The sequence below is a fragment of the Myotis davidii genome, unplaced genomic scaffold, assembly GCF_000327345.1.
Source record: "Myotis davidii unplaced genomic scaffold, ASM32734v1 scaffold723, whole genome shotgun sequence".
Taxonomy (NCBI): domain Eukaryota; kingdom Metazoa; phylum Chordata; class Mammalia; order Chiroptera; family Vespertilionidae; genus Myotis; species Myotis davidii.
Genome location: NW_006294589.1, coordinates 547,575 through 555,779, shown reverse-complemented (window position 1 = coordinate 555,779; position 8,205 = coordinate 547,575). Strand labels below are relative to the sequence as shown.

Sequence of the window (8,205 nt, the reverse complement as noted above, 5' to 3'; positions counted from 1 at the left end):
ATCAAATGTAATAGGACTTGACTGCTGGCCACTAATAACTGAGAGGACCTGTTTGTAAATTACCCAATTGAGTGGATTAGTGAGTGTATTTACAAATACGATAAAAAGCAATCAGGAATGCTGCATCAAACTGTCTGGTGGTGCTGTATGAAAAATAGGTTCTGACAACGCCTGGGATGTAATCACACCGTTTCATTAGCGCAGAATTCAACGGTGGGCTTTGATTTGTTTTTGTTTGTGTGTGTTTTTTTTTGAGGGGAGAGGGAGGCAAGGGCTTTTGTTTTTAGAAATAAAGGCTGATCGGTTCTTGGTGAAGAAAAATTCTAGTTTGGAAGAAAAAATTCCTCCAGAGATCTAGCATGTGTGATAATGCCAGAAGTGTTTTGCTGCTGCTAAATGACTATATATAACTCAGTTTTAAATAACCTGCGATCTGTTAGAGAGAAAATGACTAGAATTGCAGATGAATGGAGGACATTTATGTTTTATCAAGTACCCATCCTATTTGTCTAGTCCTTTTTTTTTTTTTTTTGAGTGTTTCCTTACCCGTGTGTTGTTGTTTTTCATAGGCTGACTGGCTTAGTTAAACCTTCCTATTTAGTTAGAATAGCAAAGAAAGACTATTATGTGGTGCTATGAAGGAGAGGTCAGTAGACTGGAGTTTTCTTACTAACAAATGACAGTGTAGAACTACACAATAGGTTTCAACTGGTTGGGGATATTTGGGTGGAGGAGGGAATCAAGTTGGGTATTTTCATCTCATATTTACTTAAATGTTATTTTCACCAAAGAGCTATCTTTTATACTGCCTTTCTTTAAAGGACCGGGTAACTTCACATCCTCTTTTGATGGTGAAATACCTTTAAGGCAGGAAAATATTGGTAATTTACAGATGGCTTGTTCAGTGACTGAACAGTTAATTTTGGGAGGGATGCTGCACCAAAACTCTGCTCTGATAACAGGTAGTGAGTGAGTCTTGGCATTTGTCTGGCTCCCTATTATACTTTTCAGGACGCTGTCACATACATCCTCTTTGCCTTTTCTCCACTTGGAGCCACTGTTTCCTTCATGCCATGTTCTACAGACAAGATGCATGTCACGCACCCCAAGGGGTGCATTATTTTTCCTGTGAATTCCTATTACCAATCAGCAGCTGTCACATGCCTTGAAGTTCAGCTTTAGGGACTTGTAGTGTTCAGTAGAGCATTGAGAAGCAGGTTTTGTGCCAAAGAGCTCATCATTCCCTCCCCCTCCCCCCCCTTATTTGAGATTTTTGGCATCATTCTTCATTTGTGAAATGTTACCAGTCTGCTGACATTTTAATGCTCCTTTCAGGAGCATCACCAGCTTTAGAAAAATACTGTATCTATGTATGTTATGTTGAAACAAAATAGGGATACAAGAGGCAGTGTTCTCCAGTTGAGAACCTGCACACTACCTCGAACCTCTCTTAGAAGCTGAATATGTTCTTGCATCCCTTCTGCTGGATTGTAAGCTCCTTGAGCATAGGAACTACTTTTGTTTTCCCCATTCTCGTATCCACCACAGTGCCCTCCATACCTTGTACAGTTGTTCAGCAGTAGTCAGTGAACAGAATTATGTACACAGATTTGAACATCTGGCTGCCAAGTAACTGACTGTGAATCCAGCCCTGATCCAAGTGTTTGACTTTCATGGGCTGGTTGGCTAATTCCACCAAGCATCCTCTTCTAGGAACTGTTTGAATTAAGATTCACTCACTTGCCTTTCTCACATTCCTTCCTATTTTGTCTATGATCCTGTTAGTTTGCAAAGTTGAGTAGGTTTTTCCTTTTCTCCTGGGAGCTTTGCTCAATGCTTATATTTCCTTTGGAACAGGGGCTATAACATCTTAAAAGAGCTTGTCTGCAAACTCTAATGATAACCTGCGAGGCACATCAAAACACTGTGCTTTGAGGTAATCTGCATTTCAACTGAGCTTTTCTCAGTGGCTCTGTCAGCGATGTTAAAACCCTGGCAGGTTTTATCAATGTAAATATCGCGTGTTTTCTTTTTCTAGTAGAGGTTCACTTTTTATTTTCCCCTGCTTTGTTGTAGACTCTCATAAGAGAATTTATGGTCTCCCAAACTGTTTCATCTCTTATAGTCTGTCCTGGTATTATTTTCATAATTTGCCACCAAAATAATTATCCTGTTTTAGGATTTAGATCAAAGGAAAGTGTCATATTCTGTATTGTATTTTATTGCTGAAGGAGCAGGTTATTGGCAAAATAATTTTACTGTATTGGGTGTGTACATCTAAGAATCTTAAGTGTGTCTAATGAGTCAGGGCTCTTATAGGATTCTTAATTATGTTTCGTTTTTTTTTAGTAGCCACTACAAGTTGTTTGCTAGTATTAATACTTGCTCAAAACAAGCCAACACATGATAGTCTTTGCCTAAAAATCTCTTTGAAGAGAACATAAAAGTGAGATAGTGTTCTTGAGGTGTTTTTTTTTTCAGCACTAATCCTCCCTAAGACTCTTAAAATTTATTCCCAACTCTCCATAATTCGTTTGTTCTGTTCTAACCTGACATAATTTCTACTCTTATAATGTTAAACTTAAAAGTTCACTTGTAAGTCTTTAGATTTATGAAATGTTCTTTGCCATTGACAAACCAGTTTGAATGAAGGAAGCTTTTGAAAGATTACTTAGCAAATTGCCCTAAGTCTTTGTCCTTAATGGCTAGATCATTATTTCTCACAGCAGGGCTTTGGAGGCCAGGAGAGTTTGCAAGCGCTCTGAAGTTCTCTGTCCATCCCTTCTAACCTTAGACATTGTGGGAGGGATGGAGGACAGTCTCTCTGATTGAACAAACTGCCCATCTGTCTGACTTCAGGAGAAATTTTACTTGTCTACCGTCTTGTCCCGTGGTCTTTAAATTGAGAGCTGTACATTTAACTGTCTTTTTTCTAGCTTTTGTATCGTGGGAGTAATGAAAAACAATCAAGTGGTTCATAAATACTGGTTAACTTTTGAGTATGTTAACTGTTCCCTAACAGATTTTTTAAATAATACTGTAGTCTCCATCTGCTTTGTGGAATTTGAAGTCAGATGATAATGAAATGTGGAAAATGTAGTGGGAATTACCAACAGAGACCAAGTTGTTCCATTAAAATATGTCCAGCAAAGTAGATTCGCTCTGATTGGAACAAAAAAAGGTCATGGCATGAAGATAGTTTTGGTTTTGGTTTTTTTCTCCTTCATAATACTGTACCGGTAGCAAATAAGAGCAACTCCTCAAAAATGTAAATGAAAATTAGTGTTAAAATTGGCTGGAAATAATGTAAAAGTAAAATATTGCTGTTTTTCACAGCCATTTTCATGTTTTAATTTCTGCGGTAACTCTGAACTTCCATTGTACAGCTAAGGAAATTGAGACTTGGAGACTGGGAAACCTGGCAGACGTCACAGAGCGGCTAGTGATCCAAACTTCAGCTCAGGCCTTCTGACTCGGAGTGCTCTTCTGTGTTCACATGCATGCTTCCCAGATCGTAAATTGCAGCTCACTTTAACTTTAGAAATGGTCCACTCAATAAAATTTTGAATGAAGCAATTTCCAAGTTAAATTCATACCACCATTTTGAAGTCCTTGCAGTTACTAGCTGGGGAGCAACATAGTACAATATAGCAAAACTGGTCCAGTTAGAATTTTCCCAGGCTTAAAAAATACTACAAAACTCTTTGATGTATCACTTCTCTCATTAAAAATGTTATTGGCTGGCCCTGGCCAGTGTGGCTCAGTTGGTTGGGCATTGTTCTCTGCACCAAACTCTTGCTGATTCGATTCCTGATCAGGGCACATTCCTGGGTTGTGGGCTCGTTCCCTGTTCGGGGCGTGTGGGAGGCGGTGGACCCATGTTTCCCTCTCACATCAATCTTTCCTTCTCCTTCTCCCTCTAAAAATCAATAAAAAATTTTAAATTACTGGCTGGGGAAGATAATTATTTATAAAAATATATTCTATATTCTACAGGTGATTGGTTAATACCCGTTTTCTATTGCCTTCCCAACCCCCCACCCCCAAGAAAAATATTTTAATTTTATAATGTTGGCTCAGATTTTTTGGGACTCTGGGGGGATATTAGAGAAAAATTAGTCCTACTATCTCACTCTTCTCAAATTCTAGTTTAGAATTTGGAGATATGAAGTAGTCTGAGGCAGAGATACCTTAAAGTAAGGTAGCTAGGACTAGAAACCTATTTAGTCTCTTACTCTTGATCTTTCTGTAGTACTGGTCATTCTTAATGTCTTAAGTCTGGAAACACTTGAGAACTCAAAAAGCACTGATGCCAGGTGCCCACTCCCAAGATCCTGATTTTATTTGTTCAGGACTACTGCCTGGACCTCAGAATTTTTTAAAGTTTCCCCGGTGATTCTCATGAGCTGCCAAGGTTGAAAACTGCTGTTCCCTCCCCTCCCCTCCCTTTCCCTTTCTCCCCTATTGACCTCTCCCTGGCTGCTCCCACCCCCCAGCACATGCCCTCACCCCCCCCAGCCTCCCCTACCCACCCCCAGTGTCTTGTGTCCATTGGTTATGCCTATATGCATGCATACAAGTCCTTTGGTTGACCTCCCCCCTCCCCCCTTCCCTCTGAGGTTTGCTGGTCTGTTTAATGCTTTTATATCTCTGGATCTATGTTTGTTCATCAGTTTATGTTGTTCATTATATCCCACATATGAGTGAGATACTTATCTTTCTCCAACTGGCTTATTTCGCTTAGCATTAATGCTCTGCAGGTCCATCCATGCTGTTGCAAATGGTAAAAGGTCACTCTTTTTTTATAGCAGCATAGGATTCCATTGTGTAGATGTACCACCGTTTTATAATCCACTCATCTGCTAATGGGCACTTAGGCTGTTTCCAAATCTTAGCTATTGTAAATTGTGCTGCTATGAACATAGGGGTGCATATATCCTTTCTGATTGGTGTTTCTGGTTTCTTGGGATATATTCCTAGAAGTGGGATTACTGGGTCAAATGGGAGTTCCATTTTTTAGTTTTTGGGAAAACCCCATACTGTTTTTCCACAGTGGTTGCACCAGTCTGCACTCCCACCTGCAGGCATTAGGGTTCCTTTTTCTCCACATCCTGGTCATCACTTGTCGTTTGTTGGTTTGTTGATGATAGCCATTCTGACAGGTGGGAGATGGTACTCATTGTCGTTTTGATTTGCATCTCTCAGATGATTAGTGACTTTGAGCATGTTTTCATCTTTCTCTTGGCTTTCTGAATGTCCTCTTTCGAAAAGTATCTATTTAGGTCCTTTGCGCATTTTTTTGATTGGATTGTTTATCTTCCTTTTGTTAAATTGTATGAGTTCCCTATAAATTTTGGAGATTAAACTCTTTTCAGATGTAACATTGGTAAATATGTTCTCCTATGCAGTGGACTCTCTTGTTGTTTTGTTGGTTTCTTTTGCTGTGCAGAAGCTTTTTATTTCGATGTAGTCCCATTTGTTTATTTTTCTCCTTAGTTTCCATTGTCCTAGGAGCTGTATCGGTAAAGATATTGCTACGACATATGTCTGATATTTTGCTGCCTATGGATTCTTCTAATATTTTTATGGTTTCTCGTCTATGTTTAAGTCCTTTATACATTTTGAGTTCATTTTTGTGTGTGGTGTAAGTTGGTGGTCTAGTTTCTTTTTTTTGCATGTATCTGTTCCATGCTCTTTCTCTAGGTAATTTCATCTCCTCCTGTAGTTTTAGTTACAGCCCATATGCCAACAATTCCCAAACTGAATTACTGAAATACTAAATTGAAACAAATTGTCCTAGCCTCTAATCCTTCTAGCCATCTGATTACTTAGCACTTTCACTAGGAAATCTTGTACATAACTCAAACTTGGCATGTCTAAAACTGAACTCAAAATGTGTATAACACACATACACACTTTTTCCAGTATCTCTGGTTCCCTGAATAATACCATTTTCCTGGCATGGAAACTGGAAACCTGAATCATGTGGGAAATCTGCCTTTCATTTATTAGCAGGTTCTAGTCATGACATGTTGCCCCTTTAACCTTCTAAACACCACTTCCAACACCCTAGTCCAAGCTTCTGTCGTCTCTGGCCAGAATCTTGCTTACAGATCTCCCTCTGTTCATTCATGCTCCCTTTTAAGTTTTCTCCGTACTGCAGTCTTAGTGATCTTTAAAGAAATACAAAGCTGATTGTTTCCCTCTCCTAGTTGAACGACTTTAGTGGTTTCGGATTGCTCGTAGGACAAACACTAGAATCCCAGACCCTAGCCAGTAAGACCCTCTGTGGGCTCTTCTCCATCCCTCTCCAGTGTCATCTCATGCCATGCTTCTTAGTCTTGTGCTTAGACCTCACAGATTCTTCCGTCAATTGTATTCCTTAATTTAGGGCTTTTGCACGTGCTGTTCATTTGTCTAGAACGCTCTTCGCTTTTCTCCCTGCCTGTGGCTGGCTACTACTCATCCTTTAAGTTTCAGCCTAAAAATCCCTTCTTAGGAAAAGTTTCCTTCATCATTCAAACTAGGCTATATCTCATCATTAAACTCTCACAACTTTATGCATTTCTCCCTTGAGTACTTAAAGCAATAAACAAATGGGTTACACAGTTAAAACCAGAAGTTGGCAAAACAGCTACCTGTTTCTGTGTGGCTTGCAAGCTGATGATACCCTGAATGGCAAGCTGGAACTCTTGTTGCAGGTTCTTGTCCTACGAAGTTTGAAGAATAAAAATTTGCAGACTAAAGGATTTTAAGCAAAAGTGTGGAAATTTATTGCAAGCATACACAAACTCCCCCCTGGAGAGGGGTCCCCAAATGTGAAAAACCTGTTCTCTGTCTCTCTAAAATGGGAAAAACCTTCTCTCTCTTCCAAAATGGGGAAAAAAACAGTGAAGTCTCTTTGTCTAAGGGTTTATAAATGCTGGTAAAAGTTAACAGAATAATATTAATTGCTCGTGTGGTTTTGACTCAAGTAGACTTTTATTGATTTGCTGAATAAATTGAAATGACCCTGTGGGGACACTGTTTGACAACATACATTGAAAGCCATAAAAAAGTTGACATCCTTAGTAATCCAAAAGTACAGTTATTTTATATGCAAGAATCTTTCCATGTGGCATTATCTGTAATAGCAAAAGAATTTAATTTTAAACATAATTGTTTCTGGTGTAAAAATTTTTAAAATAAAATCCAGTTGAATTTTGTCCATAATATGTGTCTCATTTTGCCATTGTCCCCAATGAAATGATCCTCACTTAATGGGTGAGTGACCTTTTGCTGTCCTTGTAAGAAATCCTTTCCCTATTGCTGCTTGAAAGGGCTCTTAGAATTCAGAGAATTGAACCCCATCTTGTACTGGCAGGGGTATGGACTGTATAACCAGATTGTAAGGTTTTGAATTTCAGACCTGTCACCATCTGGGTTTAGTGGGTCAAATCCTTAACCTTTGGTGCCTCAGTTTCCCCAGCTATAAAACGGAAACAGTAATAAAACCCACCTCGCCCTAACCAGTTTGGCTCAGTGGATAGAGCGTCGGCCTGCGGACTGAATGGTCCCAGGTTCGATTCCAGTCAAGGGCATGTCCCTTGGTTGCGGGCACATTCCTAGAGGGGTTTGTGCAGGAGACAGCTGATCGATGTTTCTAACTCTCTATCCTTCGCCCTTCCTCTCTGTAAAAAAATCAATAAGATATATATATATTTTTAAAAAGACATATCTAAAAAATAAAAAAACGCCACCTCGTTGGCTTGTAGCAAACTGCACAACCCATGAACAAATCTTAGACATTACAATATTAATATAAACTAAATGTCTTGGATGTCCTCATATCCATTAATTCTTCCATAAAAACAAAATTTAAAAATCCTGTGTATGGGATTTGGAAAAAGGACCTGACTTACAAAATTTTTAAGCAGTCAAGAAGATGACTGCTATGGGTGAAATAAATAGCAGTAATAGTAAGGACAAGCTAAATTGGGTGGTTAGGAGTTCAGGGAATTGGGGAAACCAAGAAGGGTAGACTAGTTGGACACTGCTCTCGGAAATGACCTTTGATCTGGCCTTGAAGGATGGGTTTAGAAAGAATAGGAGGATAGAGAGGTTTTAGTAGGAAGTAGGGAGAAGAGTGGACATACCAGTAAAAGGAATGGTTTGAGCAAAGGCAAGGAAGCCTTTAACTTAGTGCATGTCAGTTTCAAAAGTCCT

At 39.2% G+C, this 8,205-nt stretch overlaps 1 long non-coding RNA gene across 1 annotated transcript; it reads left to right on the top strand.

Annotated features, from left to right (window-relative positions):
• Positions 1 to 696: 696 nt before the first annotated feature.
• LOC107183920 lies at positions 697 to 3,945 on the top strand. The gene is made up of 2 exons (XR_001514745.1): positions 697 to 2,999; positions 3,387 to 3,945. It is a non-coding gene; the product is annotated as an uncharacterized LOC107183920 (long non-coding RNA).
• Positions 3,946 to 8,205: the final 4,260 nt, after the last annotated feature.